Here is a 19939-nt window from a genome sequence, read left to right as displayed (position 1 = left end):
ATGAGATTCTTACCATACACGACATCGAAAAAGTCCAAAAAAGGGCAGTTCGTTTCCTTTTTGCGTAATTTCGATCACTGACTTTATTCTCAGAATGCATCCGTCTGCTTAGCTGAGTGGTAAAGTGTTTGCCTACAGTGCATCGGGCCCAGGTTCGATTCGCTATCGGATTTAATAGTTTTCTCCGCTTGTGGACTGGGTGTTGTGTTTTCCCGATCATCCTTTCATCGTCATCACCGACACGCAAGTCGCCAAACGTAGCGTCGAGTGAATTAATACATGCAATCCGGCGACCGAGCTACCCCGGATGTGGCCTCCCGGCCAACAATGCCAAACAAATATTTTTTCTCTGAATCCGAAAATATTATATTGTCGCCAACCTACACAGGCAGAAATGATCATCATAATAAAAGAAGAGAAATCAGAGCTCGTACGGAAAGATTTAAGTGTCGATTTTTCTCATGCGCTGTTAGAGAGTGGAACGGTAGGGACATGGTCTGAAAGTGGTTCGAAGAACACTTTGCCAGGTACTTAATTGTGAATTGCAGAGTAGTTATGTAGATATAGATGAATTAAGATGATTCCATTCCATTAAACAGTGAAAATTTAATTTCTTGTTTCGTAAACACTACAGAATTAATAAAATTCTGCAGTAATTTGGTCAATAATCATTTATGAAAATAGAGACATGCCGAAATTGCTTAAATCAGCTCAAAGATACAGTTTCTACACTAATACCATGAACAGCACACAAATGTATTATGTATGTGCTTTTCTATTTTCATGACATCATTTAGAACACTCAGAAACCAATTTTAATCGCTCATTTTAGTTTCATACAACACTGAGAAAGGACATACCGTTCTGAAGACTGCTGTTGTTCCAACGCAGGTGGCGCACGCACAATTACTGATCTGTAGCTGCATTCTACGCTGGGCGTAGACAATGGAGCAGCTTCCTTTGATGCACCGTTGGGTTTCGAGTCTGGAACACTAAAAGCATAAATAAGTCTGTGACTATCTGATCACAAAGGTTCGCATGCTTATACGTGGAAAAATAGAAGTTCCAGCTGCCCAATACACCTTAACAGTGTGGTCAGTTTCATCTGGCTACAATTTGAAGCATGTGGAGTAGCTGCAACACAACTCAAAGCGATCGCTGGTGTGGAATGGTGTGTCATCAATACATAAATTAGGTTACACTTTTCGCTGTCTCAATAGATTACAATATTCATTTCAACTGCTTAACAGCTTGCTACGCAAAGAAAACGACAAACATTTAAAGGTCGAAGGTTGACACAGTATAGTGCTTCAGTATATTTACTACGAACGAAGATAATTCCGTATAACATTTCACTTTAAAACTTCATTGTGATGACTGAATTAACAGTAATTCATGGTGTTGTTTTGTTATTTAAGACTCACACAGAGGAGTTGAGACACTGATGTGCGACATCAGTACCAATGCCGCTCTTCTCGGTAAGACCTAGTGAGTTACCTGAAGTGAAACAGCCATGCTAGATTTATCATCAGAAGAGACATGTGGATTTAAAAACACGACACTGGTGTGCAGTCGGATGGACGCAATCTGTTAGCTTTGATTTGAAAAATGGTTCAAACGGCTGTGAGCACTATGGGACTTAACATCTGAGGTCATCAGTCCCCTAGACTTAGAACTACCTAAACCTAACTAACCTAAGGACATAACACACATCCATGCCCGAGGTGGGATTCGAACCTGCAACCGTAGCAGGGTTCTGGACTGAAGCGCCTAGAACCGTTCGGCCACAGCGGCCGGCTTAAGTTTTGATTTGTAAACCCTTGCAAGCACAATTCTGGCAAAAAAAAAAAATACCACCCCTTGTCAACCAGGAAAATCTGGCCCAAAAATTTATGGCACTGATCATTCCTCTTCCACGTTTGGTGCCAATTTCATCCTTTCTAGAAGCAAGAAGAGTAGTGTAGTATTATTAGCTCCGAATCACCTGGAAGTATCCAGCAGACAAATTGGATAGACTTCCTGTAACTAATTTTATTACCACCCACAGCTCGTGAGTTGCAAGTGAAGTTCGTGAGTGTAACTTTTTTGTGGTGCATGACTGTAAAATGTGCATGTAGACAAATCCGTACTGTTATTATTGATGCCTAGAACAGTGAGAGTGTCAAATTCAACTCATTCCTCTGTAGTTACCACCACTATTTGACAGACTTTAACAACCAACAGAATTTTATGCTTTCGCCACATTATAAAAAACAGGTAACTTGGAATTTCAGCCAAAGGAACTGCTACGTAATATTTCAGCACTATTAGCACTATACCACTGAGACGAATGCTTGGATGCTTCCTAAAACAAATTCACGCAAATCTCCTGCCCATTACAGTCTACTCTATACTTACATCTGCATATGAGCTCTTCACGTCACCATACGGTGTGTGGCGTAAGCTGTATAATGTAAGAGTACAGTTCTATTTTATCCTTTTCCTATCATGGAATGAATGAAAAGAATAACGACAGGAATCCATAGTTTCACTGCGATATGTACTAATAAAGCTTTCTCGGGCTTCCAGCCGCGTCAAGTGGTTTAAAATCCACGAGCTTTCGACCGAGTACTCCTCGGTCATTGTCAAGTGGTGACTGTTTTCTGGTTGCTGCTGCCGTCCTTATATAGCCGCGCTGCCTTCCGTGACGTCAGTGGTACTCGCTCCGGCAACATATATGGTAATGGTTGCGTTGTGCGGCCGCTGCGCCCGCTTCAACCTTCCGATGGCCTCGTCCCGCTCTGTGCTTAGCTGCAGGCCACCTTCTTTATTGAGCGTGTTGTCACAAATTTTTACTTCTATCGCTTCTCTTATTATGCTATCCCGAAAACTGTTAGTCTGTGTGGTAATAGATGTCTCGTCGAATGCAATACGATGACCGTTTTCCAATGCATGCTCTGCTACCGCTGATTTCTCTGGGTTCCGTAGATGAAAACATCTCTCGTGTTGTACATAGCGCTGTTCAATAGTGCGCACAGTGTGTCCGATATAGAACCGTCCACAGCTACATGGTATTTTATACACTCCTGGCGTTATGAGGCCTACGTCGTCTTTCACAGGCCTCAAGAGTTGTCGAATTTTTGCTGGAGTCCTGAAGACCGAATCGATTTTATGCTTCTTTAGGAGCCGGCTTATCTTTCCTGTTATGGAGCCACAGAACGGCAAGAGTGCAAACTTCTTCGAGTCCTCCTTGGAGTCTTTCTGCTTACGTATTTTCGGAAAGATAGTTTGCGAAATCTGGCGGTGTTGCAGCCGTTTTCCTTGAATACTTTCCGTAAGTGTCTCACTTTCTTCGGCAAGTTTTCAGAATCTGAGACGGTTTCGGCTCGAAGCACTAAGGTCTTCTGAACATAACTTTTCTGCGAAGGATGGTGATAGCTGTTAGCGCGCAGCGTCTGGTGGGTGGGTTTCCGGTAAACGCTGTGGCTGAGACACCCATTCGCTTTGCGGCGGACGAGGACATCAAGGAACGGCAAGGCAAGGCAAGGCAAATTAGCCTAAAGAGACGAGTGCGTGAAACTTTCAACGAATTCAAAAGTAAAATTGTATCTACCGACCTGACAGAAATTGCTAAGTAGTTTTCATCTTAGGTTAAATCTGTAACTGAATTAAAGCCATCTCTCCAGGCACTCTGTGGCTGTAATGGCATAGAAACGGAAGATGACATCTACATCTACATCTACAGGGCTACTCTGCAAAACACATTTAAGTGCCTGGCAGAGGGTTCATCGAACCACATTCACAGATCTCAATTATTCAAACCTCGTATAGCGCTCGGAAAGAACGAACTCCTATATCTTTCCGTACGAGCTCTGATTTCCCTTATTTTATCATGGTGATCGTTTCTCCCTACGTAGGTCGCCGTCAACAAAATATTTTCGCATTCGGAGGTGAAAGTTGGTGATTGGAATTTGCTGACAGGATTGCGCCGCAACGGAAAACGCCTTTCTTTTAATGTTGTCCAGCACAGATTCTGTATCATTTCTGTGACACTCTCTCCCATATTTCGCGATAATACAAACGTGCTGCCCTCCTTTGAACTTTTTCATTGTACTCCGTCAGTCTTATATGGTAGGGATCCCACACTGCACAGCAGTATTCTAAAAGAGGACGGACAAGCGTAGTGTAGGCAGTCCCCTTAGCAGATCTGTTACATTTTCAAAGTGTCCTGCCAATAAAATGTAGTCTTTGTTTAGCCTTCCCCACAACATTTTCCGTGTGTTCCTTCCAATTTAAGTTGTTCGTAATCGTAATTCCTAGATATTTAGTTGAATTTACGGCCTTTAGATTTGACTTATTTATCGTGTAACCGAAGTTTAACGGATTCCTTTTAGCACTCATGTGCATGACCTCACACTTTTTCTTATTTAGGGTCAACTGCCAATTTTTGCACCATACAGATATCTTTTCTAAATCGTTTTGCAATTTGTTTTGATCTTCTGATGACTTTACTTGTCGATAAATGACACCGTCATTTGCAAACAACCTAAGATGGTTGCCCAGATTACCTCCCAAATCGTTTATATAGATAAGGAACAGCAAAGGGCCTATAACACTACCTTGGGGAACGCCAGAAATCATTTGTATTTTACTGGATGACTTTTCGTCAATTACTACGAACTGTGACCTCTATGACAGGAAATCACGAATCCAATCACATAACTGAGACGATATTCCATAAGCACGCAATTTCACTACAAGCCACTTGTGTGGCAGAGTGTTAAAAGCCTTCCGGAAATCCAGAAATACGGAATCAATCTGAAATCCCTCGTCAATAGCACTCAACATTTCATGCAAGTAAAGAACTGGTTGTGTTTCACAAGAACGATGTTTTCTAAACCCATGTTGACTGTGTGTCAATACACCGTTTCTTCGAGATAATTCATAATGTTCGAACACAATATATGTTCCAAAATCCTGCTGCATATTGAGGTTAATGATATGGGCCTGTAATTAAGTGGATTACTCCTACTACCGTTCTTGAATATTGGTGTGGCCTGTGCAACTTTCCAGTCTTTGGGTACGGATCTTTCGTCGAGCGAACGGTTGTATATGATTATTACGTATGGAGCTAATGCATCAACATACTGTGACAGGAACCTAATTGGTGTACAGTCTGGACCAGAAGACTTGCTTTTATTAAGTAATTTAAGTTACTTTACTACTCCGAGGATATTTATTTCTACATTACTCATGTTGGCAGCTGTTCTCGATTCGAATTCTGGATTATACACTGCGTCTTCTTTTGTGAAGGCATTTCGGAAAGCTATAAAATTTTTGAAAACATTATCAGCGATCTTTAAAATTAAAATTTAAAGATTAAAAAAGTCTTGATCTAAACTTTTTATTTTTATTGGAGTGACCGGTTTCGATTCTATTTAAGAACCATCTTCAGACTCTGAAAAAACATATTACCAGATAGGGGGATCGTTATAACAGTAAGCATATATAACAAAATATAGAACTAATAAATAAATATACCCAGAACGGTGGGTGGACTCCGTGAAGCAAGTTGCGCTGACGCTCGACGCTGGAATAACTGCTGATTGGACAAGGAGGAAACGGTTATTAAATAGGCTTGGTCACGCCCACCGTCCTGAGTGTGACATCATTGCTAGCCAATCAGAAAGACGTCTATGATTAAGTAAACACAAGAAGTAGATTAAAAAGTGCATTATAGTTAAATTACATCGTAACATCATTATAAATGATTATTCGTCATAAAATGTAAACTATATAGGTTACTTGGTTTAAGATCAGTTAAAAGTATGCTGCCCTCTAACGTCTATTCTGCAAAGATGCACCAAAGGTTGCTAAATCGACAGGGAATTGCTACTCGCAAAGATACATCGAGGGTTGCCGTGGAAACGGCGTCCTATTTCGATGTGGCAATCTACACTACTGTCAAAGATAACAGTAGACGAGGACCAACGGCCTCTGTCGATATAACATGTTGGAGATAACTAGAAAGTGAATTATAGTTACATCGTTTTTAATCTTTAAATTCCGGAAGGCTGTCTTTTGTAACTCTGCTTTGGCAGCACTGTCTCCGATAGTATCTCCATTGTTATCGCCCAGAGAGGGCATTGGTTGTCTCTTGCCGCTGCCGGCCGCTGTGGCCGAACGGTTCTAGGCACTTCAGTCTGGAACCGCGCGACCGCTACGGTCGCAGGTTCGAATCCTGCTTCGGGCATGGATGTGTCTGATGTCCTTATGTTAGTTAGGTTTACGTAGTTCTAAGTTCTAGGGGACTAATGACCTCAAATGTTAAGTCCCATAGTGTTCAGAGCCATTTGTCTTACCGCTAGCGTAATTCACATACGACCGGAATCTCTTTGGATTTTCTGCCAAGTTTCGAGACAAAGTTTCGTTGTGGAAATTATTATAAGCATCTCGTATTGAAGTCCACGCTAAATTTCGGGATTCTGTAAAAGATCCCCAATCTTGGAGATTTTTGTGTCTTTAAATTTAGCATGTTTTTTTCGTTGTTGCTGCGAGTGTGCCGACCCGTTTTGTGTACAAAGGAGGATCAGCTCCGTCGTTTGTTTGTTTATTTATTTGGTATAAATCTCTCAATTCGCTGTCGACACTATTTCTTTGAATTCAAGCCACATCTGGTCTACACTTATATTATTAATTTGGAGAGAGTGGAGATTGTCTCTGAGGAAGACGTTAAGTGAATTATTATCTGCTGTTTTGAATGGGTACATTTTTCGTTTATTTCTGGAGGATTTAGGGATTACAATATTCAATCTCCCTACGACAACCCTGTGTTCACTAATCCCTGTATCCGTTTTGATGCTCCTTATTAGCTCAGGATTATTTGTTGCTAGGAGGTCAGCTGTGTTTTCACAACCATTTACTATTCGCGTGGACTCATGAACTAACTGCTCGAAATAATTTTCAGAGAATGCGTTTAGCACAATTTCGGATGATGTTCTATGCGTACCTCCGGAATTAAACATGCATTTACGTCAACTTTTCGAGGGTAAATTAAGGTAACCACAAACTATAACCGTATGAGTCGGGTACGTGTTTGAAATCAAACTCAAGCTTTCTTTGAACCTTTCAGCAATTGTATCATCTGAATTGGGAGGTCGGTAAAAGGATCCAATTATTATTTTATTCCGGTTGCCAACAACGGCCTCTACCATACTAACTCACAGAAACTATCTACATCAATTTCGCCACAAGTTAAACTACTTCTAACAGCAACAAACACGCCACCGTGAACCGTGTTTAGCCTATCGTTAAGTTCTTAGCAAAAATTTTGGCTGAGTTTATCTCTGGTTTTAGCCAGCTTTCAGTTCCTATAACAATTTGAGCAGCAGTGCTTTCTATTAGCGCTTGGAACTCTGGTACTTTCCCAACACAGCTCCGACAATTTACAACTGTTATACCGACGGTTCCTGTATCTACTTTCTTCCTATGTTCGGTCTGCACCCTTTGTAACTGGAGCTCTTTCCTGGGACCCTCTAACCCAAAAAACCGCCAAGTCCACGCCAAACATCTCCTGCTACCCACGTAGCCGCCTCCTGCGTATTGTGGTCATCTGACCTATTCAGTGGAACCCGAAACCCAGCCATCCTTTGGCGCAATTCGAGGAATCTGCAGCCTACACGGTCGCAGAACCGTCTGATCCTCTGATTCAGACGCTCCACTCGGCTATGTACCAGAGATCCCCAATCACTCCTATTGACTAAGCTGCAAATGGTCAGCTCTGCTTTCATGCCGCAAGCAAGACGGGCAGCCTTTAACACTTCTGTTTGACACTCGAAATCAGAAAGAATCTCTTCCGATCCAAAGTTACACACATGATTGGTACCGGCATGAGCCACCATCTGCGGGTGACTGCACTCTGTGGTCTTCATGGCGTCAGGGAGGGCCCGTTCCCCATCTGCAATGACTCCACCCGGTATGCACACGGAGTGCAAATTGGCTTTCTTTCCCTTCTGGGCAGCCATGTCTCTAATGGTCCCCATAACGTGCCTAACGATGGAGCACCCAACTATCAATAATCCCACCCTCTGTGATTGTCCAGATCTTGCAGGCTGAGAGGTTTCCTCTAAAACACGACAGGCAATGGCAACTGGCCTAGTGACAGTGTCAACCACAGACAGCACTTGGAACCTGTTTGTCAGACTGACCAGGGAGGCCTTACTTGCCGCCTCCTGGGAAGTCTTTTGCCGCCTGCTACGCCCTGGGGCGACCTCCCACTCGACCACAGCTAAGGGCTCAACGTCAGTGCGAGCAGTAACTGGGCTGGCCACCGGTGAGGACCGATCGGAGGACTTGGACGTGCTGGACGTCCATTGGATCCCCGTGGCCGGCGCACAACAGTGGTACCCATCTGTGCAGCCTCAAGCTGTGTAACTGAAGTCATCACAGCCTGGAGCTGATAGTGAAGTGTCACCAACTCGGCTGGCATCAGCACACAACAACAGTTCCTGTCCATACTAAAGTATCGTGGAAAATTAAACTACCCCAATAAACGGACTATCGGCATGTGCTGTGGAACTCTACTGTAGACACTGACGAAAACGCTGTAACTGTGTCTAATAAATTAGATTAAATACGTGGAGATTCAAAAACCTAACTACTACAGCACTCAGGCGAAACTAAATAATTCGCTCCTGATTAGGAACTTGCAATATGTCGCAAAATCGGTTTACTTTCCGACGCAAACGAAGACGCGAGAACTGTGGCTATTCGATATTAAATTAACACGCAGAAACTCAAGAAACTAAACTATTAAAGAATGCATATGATATTATAAAATTCGCTCCTATTTAGGAATTCGTAAAAGTCACAAAATCGGTTACTTCCTTGTTGCTGCGTCTGTCTCGGCCGGCTGCTGCTGCCTGACACAAAGAAGTTCGACATACTAAACGTCTTTGGTCACAACTGTTTTACTGAGTAAGATAGCACTGTGGTACATCCTTTAAATTGTCGCACGGACGTCAAAATGATAGATATCGAAATAAGTGACCACGGGAAAAGAACCAACCAGCTAGAGGTCGCTAAGTTGGGGTTATTAATGTTTAGATAAACATTTGAAAGTGAGCCCTGTCTCCGAAATATGTTAATTAATCGCACTCCAAAATAATGAATTGAAAGTCCTACAACTATGAAATGAGAAAAGAATTGCAATTACTTTGATTTATTCTGATAATATTATGCATAAGCAGTTGACAATTAATGTCAATACAAACATTAAACATTTTGGCATATTTGACTAATGGGGTTGGTAAGAAAGGCTTAATAATATCGCAGGTAAATTAATTGCAATCGAGAAGTGCTCAGTGATTGTCGTGATGTTAACTGAAAGGAAAATAGTGCTACAGACGGAAATGCAGGGTGTCCGGGCTAAACGTATAATAATATAAAACTGAATAAATTGAGGTGTAATTGAGTTATTTATTGGCGGTTTGTTTCTGCAAGTACTATAACTCAAAATTTTTTCTGTGTTTGCTTTGGAGAGTAGTTAACGCGTGTGCATGCAGGTAACCGCTTTGTTAACCTAAACACGAATCAGTAGCCATCTGGACTCCATAGTGGAAGGTGTTCTGTGTGCATTGTATCGCGTCACTGGTACAACATGAGTATGGATAGCCACCAACTGACGAGTTTCCATTTACATGACAACCGGCTCCAAGAAACTGGGAGTTTGCTTTGGATGTCGAGCCATCACGTGACGCACGCTGTTTCGGAGGCTCCTTTTGAATTAATCCGTACGTTCTTCCAGCCAAGCCCTCCTAAGTCAATCCGACAACCAAGTAGGCAGTTACAGTTACCTCGTTCGACACTACACGATGACGTCCAGAAAAGGTTGCTATCGCACATGTTACGCCTACGATACTTCAAACACTTTGAGAGAAGTCATACGTCTGTCGTTCCACTAATGTTGCTCATTTCGGGGTTTATTAGGTGTGTAAAAGAACATTTTGAATTACCACACGTGCAGAAACACACCATCAATAAATATTTCAATTACCTCTCAACTTATTACATTTTATATTACTGTATATGTAACCCAGACACTCTGAATATTTTACCTATGGTCTTAATTGAAAGCGGACTGTTCGTTAAATTAAAAGTGCAAGTCTTCAAAGTGAAGCTTCAACTGGTCGAAATGTTATAAAGTGCCTTTAGCTTCCCTGCACATTGTTTCACAGTGGCGACTCGGTCTCACTATAGAGTTGCAGATGGAGGATGAAGTCCTTGCCAAATTAAGACGCTGGGGCACCAACGACTCTCGCCAACGGCAAAGTGCAAATCAGCCAGAACTTTTTCTATGTTCCTACATCAGCTCTGTCGGCAGCTGACCTGCAGCATCTCTCATCAGATGATGTAGTCACTGGAGAAGACTCCGATGTGGAAGTTGAAGGTGAAGTCTCTGATGAAGTGATTTATGATCGATGTTTTCTACAAGGCAACCTCGCACTGCTGCGTTTTGCATCTCTTACTGTATTCATACTGTCTGGGCTTTGCATCTTCTCAACACTGGCCGATCAAATCGTTCTTTAGAACATGTTAATCCAATTCCCCGGGCTATCCCCTCTTTGGTTAACCAATAACGTGCGTTCTAACATTTTGCAAAGGAAATGTCGTTTCACTCTCCACTTCACTCTTTGACTAATAAGATGGCCCTCATCAGCACAGCTGAACTTGTCTAACCCCTTTTCATTTTTATTTGAGGCACAATAGTTACTTCTGCTAAAACGTTTCTCCTCCTCCATCTTTCTGGGGTTGTAAACTCTTTTGCAGCAGGGTCTCCTAGGATGCCCCGGTACAGCAAATACAAAGCACTTTCCGCCCCGCGGGCTATTTACCAGCACCTCCCTCGATTGTCCTTTCACAAAATAGCTTGGAGCAACTTTGCCTGCTACTAGTTTCTACCAGTTCGTGTGTTTATGTAACGTCCAGAATGATTTCAACACCATCTCATTTATACAAGGCATGCAAATCAGCATCAGGAGTAACAGAAGAGTAAGGTTACATTAGTCAATTGCTGACAATCACTAGTACTGTATGTTATCATGTTCCTCGACGTTGATGAAATGTTCCAATCAAATGAGCCTGTCATTATGAGTTTATATGCGTTATATGAATGTATCGTAAAAATCGGTCTTATAACAAACTGAAATCGCTCAGCAAACGAAAATCCACTGGATCTGACGAGATACCAGTGCGATTCTACGTGGCGTATGCGAAAGAACTTACTCCCCTTCCAGCAGCAGTGTACCGGAAGTAGCTGGAGGAGCAAAGCATTCCTTATGTTTGGAAGGAAGTGCAAGTCATTTGCAATTTCAAGAAGGATTCTCGGACAGATATACAAAACTATAGGCCTGTGTCTCTGATATCAACCAATGTCAGAATTTTGGAACATGCGATATGCTCTCATATTATAACCCTTCCGAAGACTGAAACTGTCTTGTTTAGAGGACAGTAATGGTTCTAAATCAAAGGTCAAGTGAAGTTCAACTTGCCCCGCTCGTCCACGAAAACCACAAAGCTGTCAGCTCCTAAGTTGATACTGCGTTCCTTTACTACTGGCAGACCATTGACACTGTTCCATAGTACCGCCTAATGAATGAAGTCTTTTTGTACCGAGTATCAGACCATTTTGAAGAATTTATAGCAAATAAAATGGCTCTGAGCACTATGGGACTTAACATCTATGGTCATCAGTCCCCTAGAACTACTTAAACCTAACTAACCTAAGGACATCACACAACACCCAGTCATCACGAGGCAGAGAAAATCCCTGACCCCACCGGGAATGGAACCCGGGAACCCGGGCGCGGGAAGCGAGAACGCTACCGCACGACCACGAGCTGCGGACAGCAAATAAAAGACAGTACGTTATTCTCAATGGAGAAGAATGTGCTCAAGTAAAAGTAACATCGGGCATACTCCAGGGGAGTCTTATAGGACCATTACTTTTCACAACATACAGAGTGTTACGAGATAGGTTCAGATATTTTTATTGGTGTCTGAGGACGGTGTACTGAGCAACATTACAGCAGTATTTACTTCATTTGCAAGCTAAAAATTATGGCTATTATGAGTAGCATGTTTTTAGGTTGGTTAGTTCGTCGAAGCCCAAGTAGCAAGAGCAAGCCATTATTGCATATTTTCCCCTGAGCAGCAGGTTAGGTGTGGATGCGCAGACGCAAAGCGATTAGTCTATACTGACCGTATTGCTGGTGCAAATATGACTAAACCTTAGGTATTCATTATGTGACGTGTTTGCGGCAAGACTGTTAGACGCAGAGAAAAAACAACTAACACAATGAAGTAGCTACCCATTAAGGTAGCAATGACCACAATATCTGCACTTACACCCCTAACATCCTGTATGTAAGTGACCTAGTTGATAACGTTGGAAGTTCCATCTGTTTTTTCGCGGATAATGTTCCTGCATATGCAGTAGTTGCAACGCTAGAAAATTGTAACGAAATACAGTAAGGCCTGCAGAGGATCACCCCTTGGTGCAGGTAATATCAGTTGACCTCTAACACAAGCAAATGTAACGTGTTGCGCATAAAAGAGCAGAAAGAACAATTATCGTATGATTACACGATTGCAGAACAATCAGTGGAAGGAGTTGCATCCATAAAATATCAATGAGTACGCGTACAGAGCGACTTAAAGTGGAAAGGCCACATAAAATTTATCCAGGTATGGCAGATTCCAGACTTAGAATCATAGGAAGAATCATCCGTAAATGTAGCTAACTCAAAGAAGGTAGCTTATGGAGCCCCCTTTCGTCCAATACTTCAATATTGCTTGTCAGTCTGGGACCCTTACCAGATGGGTTTCTTAGAGGAAACAGAGAAGATCCAAAGAAGAGCACCTCGTTTCATTACAGGCTAATTTACTGAGTGCGAAAGCATCACGGTGATGTACAGCCATTTACAGTGGCAGACACTGCAAGAAAGGCGTTCTGTATCATGATGTGGTTTGCAGTTGTAGTTCTCAAAGCGTATGTTATTAGAAGAATCACCAGACATATTGCTTCCCCTTTGTATATCTCGCGAAAAGACCATAAAGGTAAAATGACGGAGATTCGAGCTCACGCGGAGGCTTACCAGCAATCGTTCTCCCCGCGAGTGGAACAGGAAAAGGGGAATGTGACAGTGGTACACAAAGTAGCCTCCGCCACACACCACAAGATGGCTGATGGTGTATAGACGTAGATGTAGTGATGCTTGTTTATGTTTGTGGCACATGTTATGTTTAGGGATTGTAATGGAAGCTGTCACAAGACAGGAACTCAGAGATCTGGTATTACTTCCCCCATGTACACTTTTCTGAATCTCCTTGTGGACCACTTAGTCGGGGGTAGCTCACGAACAATGAAAATCTTTTGCTTCTGAGAGAGCCAACATAATCTTGATAATTCTTGAGCTGTTTGTTCTGCAGTTGGCGTTTTACCTTGATATGTATCGCGCTACTGAGTCACTTGATAATGGGTTCAAAATGATATGCGAAGGTCACATCACTTCCATTGCGAAATCACTAGAGACCTATTTAAGGGAACTTTGCAATACCTTTCTTAATAAATTTACTGAAATAAACGAAATTGAGGGGAAAATTAACCCAGTGTACTCAGAAATGTTTCAGTTCTCTCGGTTAGATTTCTTATCTTAATCGGCACACAGAGAGGAAGGACTGATTTAACGTCTTTGCTTTTGGTCTTATTGCACTTTATATCACGACGCATGGTGGAAAGCGAAAATTAATGAAACCGGTAGACGTCCCGTACAGTAGCACCCTCTTAATGCGTTTCTAACTTCTGATTGTCACTGACAACTTAGGGTTTCTCTAATTGACTGACAGGATGCGACAATTTCTTTATCGATGCAATAATTTTTGTAGGATTAATTTATTGCACGCATATGTAGAAGGACGCGGTTCCGCAACATGGTGAAAAGAATAAACTACTTATGATGTCTGATTAATACATGTTACTTTCGTACCTAAGGCCAGGTTTACTGGCGGACTGACTATTAGTCCTCTTTTTGTTTCAAGATATCATTCCTTGGGCTGGGCCATTGTAGATCTCTTCGGTTGTTTCGGCCATATCCCAGAGAAGAGCTTCTCAGTTGGGAAAAATCGACTAGGTATTACTAGTAAAAGCTGAAAGGAAACTTTGCGAAAACTGTGGTCAGCACTCGAGCTTTAGAGCGCCATTAATTTGGTGCTGCGATAATAATATTAGAGACAAAAATATATAGGCCTAGTATGTGTGAGTGTGTGTGTGTGTGTGTGTGTGTGTGTGTGTGTGTGTGTGTGTATGTACGTACAGGAATGCTGGCGACCAAAGGTGTTAGTGACGTGCCGCTGTGTATATCCCAGTTGTACACTAGCTCCCACGCGCTACGTTCTGCATCTCGATGGTTTTTCGACGTTCTCATCAGCCTCTCGCAAGACAGATATCACGTCGTACGTCATTTCATCACTCTGTTACAGCATGACATCTGATTTTGCTTGCCTGACTCAGATGAGCAGTGGTTACTTAAATCCGAGTAGACGAACGGGGATTTGAACAACGCTCCTCCCGAAAAAGAAGTGCCTCATCATCGGCGAGAACGTTAAGGATCTCAGGCAAAACAGTCTTCGAGTGTTCACTAGATCACGTGTGAAACGCAGTATGTTATCGATACAGCTGCCCGGAACCTCTGTTTAGTTACTGATGGGTTTGTTAAGCAGTTTCCGCTGTCTGCGCTGAAATGCGTGAAATGCTGAAATTCTTGGCGGCGACTTTCTTTCGTCAAAAGATAGAGATTCTAAATTTCAGTAAAGCAAAATTTTCTGTGTGTGAGAGAGCAAGTTTTACTTTATTACCTTTTATTTCCTTCATTTATTTGTGATTATTCCAAGTTAGGCTAGGATTTACAGTTTTATCAACTATTCCTTCAGTTGCAAGCTCTTGACGCCCTTGAAAATTCCTTCTCCTTTCATCCTCGCAGGAACACCTTTCGAACTGTAGTCATTGGAATTTAATATCAAAAGACGGTGACAGAAACGCCGCATTCTGTTTCAAATCGGACACTCTTCGCTATATAGTCATAAGCATTACACTGCGATTAAGTCGCGAACTTTGTAGGAAAAGAACAGAAGCCTGAATATTCATTGCTAATCCACAAAATACTAGGGCTATTCAGAAAGTAAGTTCCGATTGATCGCGAAATGGAAACCACTTTGAAAATGAGAAATATTTTATCTGCAACAGTTAGCTACAGCTTCCAGCCACTGCTCTACATACTCACTACTCCGACTTAGACATTTGTCGTAGCGTTGTACCAACTTTTCAATACCCTCGTCATTGATGGCAGCCGCCTATGCTTCCCGCCAATTCTCTACGCTCATCTATAGCTCGTTGTCTTTGCGAAAATGTTGTCTTCATAGCCAGTAGTTAATGTGAGCAGAGATGAAACACAGAGGAGCATTTTCATTGCCCCTGCAGATCGCGACCGAGAATTGTCACAAACTAGGAACCATATGACAGTTCTGTAATGTGGGCTGCGTAAAATCTGGCGAAATTTCTCACCAGGACCTCATACTTGGCGGGAGACACTATTTTCTACGCATCTTTATGTGCTCACCATGCACTCAGAACTGAAAACAGCGAAGTTGTCGTCGTTTATAAGCAGAACATCATTTTTTCACTTGTCACTGTCACATGACAGTGGGATCCAATAAACTACATGTGTGTGTCTACTAACCGCCCAGAGACCAGCCATATCTGGTACCTTCATGTAGGGTAGCTTCCCGATGGAGTACACAAACGATGAATAGATCGATGTGCTTTTGGTGCTGCATGCATCAAATAACCAAGCTGCTGCTGCTGCTGCCGATGCCTATGTTGCATGGTATCCCCAAAGGCATCATCCCGGTAAGAATGTTTTTCATCGGCTGGAGTAACGCCTTCAGGAAACCGGTAATTATCGTCCACATCTAATAGACACAGGTCATCCAAAGACTAGATACGTGTATGTTCCATACGCACAGGACGCTATTCTTAAAGCTGTTTACCAATCACCTCGGCGAAGCACGCGTGATGCTGTTCAAATGTGTGTGAAATCTTATGGGACTTAACTGCTAAGGTCATCAGTCCCTAAGCTTACACACTACTTAACCTAAATTATCCTAAGGACAAACACACACACCCATGCCCGAGGGAGGACTCGAACCTCCGCCGGGACCAGACGGCACGCGTGATAACGCAAGGCAGTTCCAGACATCTCAAAGACTGGTCGTTGTAGTGTTGCACGATGAAGAATTGCATCCATATAGTTGCACGTCAGCTCAACGCCACCGGCCAGAAGATCGCATTCGACAAGTACTTTTATAAATGATTTTTACACCAAGTAAAAGTCACCGAACATTTCATAAATAATGTGATATGGACTGACGAATCTAGCGTCACTCGTGAAGGTATTTTCAACCACCACAACAGCTATTATTGGTCGAAACCCAACCCACATGTCACCGGTGAACTTGGCTTTCGGGAACGCTTTGGCATAAACTTGTGGGCTGCAATCGTGGAGGAGTGCTTTTGGGTTCTTACCTATTGCCAGACAAGTTGAATGCGCCCTGTATTTTACGTTTCTTTGCAATACTTCGCCTGGCGCATTAGAAAACGTTCCACCTGCTGGTGTTCAGTGACAGCTATGGTTTCAGCATGACGGTACACCGTCACACTTTGGAATGAATGTGCGTAACTATTTAAGTGAAGCGTTTCCAGGGAAATGGACTGGTCATGGAGGCCCAATGTTCTAGCTTCCACGTTTCCGCTCCTTAATCCAAAAGATTTCTATTTATGGGGAACTTAAAGGAACAAGTTTATATTACTCCACCCATGGATGTACACGATGTAATAGCTCACGAGCGAGCCGCTTCGGCAATAGTGGATTCAGGTGTGTCGCGAAGAGTCCAGCAAAGTATGATCCAGCGAGTTACGAAGTGTCTGCAAATGCAACGTGGTCGCTTTGAACATCTTCTCTAAAGTGGAAGTTGCTCATACTTGTACGTACCGGCTCTGTAAAGATAAGCCTGGACGTCAAACGTACAGAATGGAACTATTGTGTGCAGCAAAATTTGCAAGCTAGTGTAGCCTACCTGTTGTGTTTTTTGTACCTCATTGGACACAACCGAACGAGGTGGCGCAGTGGTTAGCACACTGGACTCGCATTCTGAAGGACGACTGTTCAAACCCGCTGCTGGCCATCCTGATTTAGGCTTTCCGTGATTTTCCTAAATCACTTCAGGAAAATGTCGGGATGGCTCTTTGGAAAGAGCACGGCTGACTTCCTTCCCTAATCCGATGGGACCGATGACCTCGCTGTTTGGTCCCCTCCCCCAAATCAAACAACCAACCATTGGACACACACTATGTTATTGCCCCCAGTATTATTTTCTGCTGGCTTTACTTATGTCATATACGAAACGTAGTGGTCGTTTACGTCTGTAAGGAGTTCATGTCATATCTTAATGTTTAAATAAAGCTAAGAGTAACAGAAAGAAATACACAAGATTATGTATTGTGGAGGTGTAAGCTGGATACAATTCTATGCTTTAACTGAAACAAAAATCTTTGGCGTGAACGCGTTTCGAATATCGGCGAGTGTGCATATCCGTTTCCCATGCAACTGAGTTCATGTTATCTGTTCTTGGTAACAGATTGCCAGAGCTTCGTTTTTTAAGTTGCATTTCTATTAAACCTATTGGTGGGATGAGGTTTTGCTACATACGCTTTTGCCTTAAACTGGAGAGAATTAAAAAACTTGCATTTTATGACGAATTCACAACTGCGTGACAAATTACCACATGCACATTAACCCCATCACACTAAGAAATATGCAGTGGAAAACAGCCCTTAAGTCCGAGAAACGACGGACAATAACAAAGAGTATGCAAACGCTTCGGAAGTGGCAGCGATAAAGAAACAAACATTGCAGTAATGCAAAGCACTTCCTCACCTTTTCCTACGTGACTTCACAACCTTTTTTTTTTTTTTTTTTTTTTTTTTTTTTTACCGAAGTAGAATTTCAGCGTGATTTGTAACTAACTGAATTAGCACATTTCTTCCCATCAACGAACTGTTCAACTCTCCCTTCAGAATTCTCTGAATATTTCAGAATTCACTAAGACTTTCCTGAATTTTCCAATAAATTCAGTTTCCCTGAGTATTCCCCAGATTCCACGTTTTCCAGACAAGTCGTCACCCTATGTATGCGCCTGGAAGCTGCGCATGCGCCATTATGGGAGCAAACAGCCGCTGTCGCGTGTCCTGCGCCCCCTGCCGGAAACAGCACCAACGATTCTGCATACGAGTATACGTCACCAACGATTATAACGTCCGCAGCTGCGCTCGTGGCCAGAAAAGCAAATTTTTCTGGAGTATGTATGGATTCTGCAGCTGTACTTAAGATCTTACTTCATTTGTTATCATGTTGGTGCCACAGTGCACGATCTTCAGGCCACTTCTGCCATACACTTCTTGTTAAAGGGACAAATTTACAGTAAACAAGATTAAAATTATTAAAGTGACAACAATAATCAACTTCAACAATCAGCACATCGCAGGAGGGCCCGAAGATGGTTAACCGTTGAGCCGAAGCCGACAGCAAATAAACAAATAAAGCATCGCTTTTAAATGCTGATGGTGTCCCCCGGTCTGTCTAAAGATGGATGTAGGAAGAACCACAAGTGGTTACTTCGTAGATGCTCTCCCATACAGCTTAAGTTATTTCTTTTCCTATCTGTTTGACTGCTACAGGTGCAGCACCGCAGGCCACGCTGAAATTAGAATCACAATCCCTCACATTGGTATCCCCCGTAGTGACAATGGGCTTAGCTCTCACTCTGATATAGTGTCAGGAAGAAAAAATTAAGACTAGGATCCTCGAGTTTTCATTCACTGTTGATCTTCAATTACACTAGCAATGCTCGGCCCTTGCCGACAGGCCGGCCGCTGGTGGCCGAGCGGTTCTGGCGCTACAGTCTGGAACCGCGCGACCGCTACGGTCGCAGGTTCGAATCCTGCCTCGGGCATTGATGTGTGTGTTGTCATTAGGTTAGTGATGTGTGTGTTGTCATTAGGTTAGTTAGGTTTAAGTAGTTCTAAGTTCTAGGGGACTTATGACCTCAGCAGTTGAGTCCCATAGTGCTCAGAGCCATTTGAACCATTTGAACCTTGCCGACACATTCGGCTGTCCTTGGCGCGTTTTGTGCCTGTATTCGTCGCAACACGCAGACATCTCGGGTGACTGATTGTTAGAAAGTATCAATCACATAGCATTAAATAAAAGGTGTGTGTGTGTGTTTTGACTGAAAAATTCTCAGAAGCGTTTTGCGGAAAATGATGAGCTGTTAGAAACACAGTTCTTGCTGTCCCAATCTTGAAAAAATTTAAAAACGCTGGATATGGAAGCGAAGTTAGTAAATTCCATTCTGAAACTCACAACACAGAGGTCAAACAGCACTTGTATCGTGTCGATAAATCCCAAATTCTCGATTCTGTTGGAGACGTTTTGAGCGAACAGCGGTCTAAAAAGGATTACGTTGAAGCTCCAGAATTATTTGCGATATCTCTTGTCGAGGCACAATCTCGTGGCGTATCCAAAATGCACGGAGGAAGGTGAAAATTATTCGTTGCTTGAGAACGTTCATGTTCCGCTATGAATCTGAATTATGATCACAATAAAAGAATACAATTTGTGATATTTCTCTCTTCCTTATCACTATATATGTCTAAGTATCATTACACACCCCTTCTGATGCCATAAGAGCGTTTCAGTACTTTATAAATATAAAGTTGTAGATTTTAACATCTCTCTTGGGTGGTGCCTGTCTTCTGTAGAGTCAAATCGGCCATCATTGATTCTGA

The sequence above is a fragment of the Schistocerca piceifrons genome, chromosome X (genome assembly GCF_021461385.2).
Source record: "Schistocerca piceifrons isolate TAMUIC-IGC-003096 chromosome X, iqSchPice1.1, whole genome shotgun sequence".
Taxonomy (NCBI): domain Eukaryota; kingdom Metazoa; phylum Arthropoda; class Insecta; order Orthoptera; family Acrididae; genus Schistocerca; species Schistocerca piceifrons.
This window is presented reverse-complemented; position numbering follows the sequence as displayed.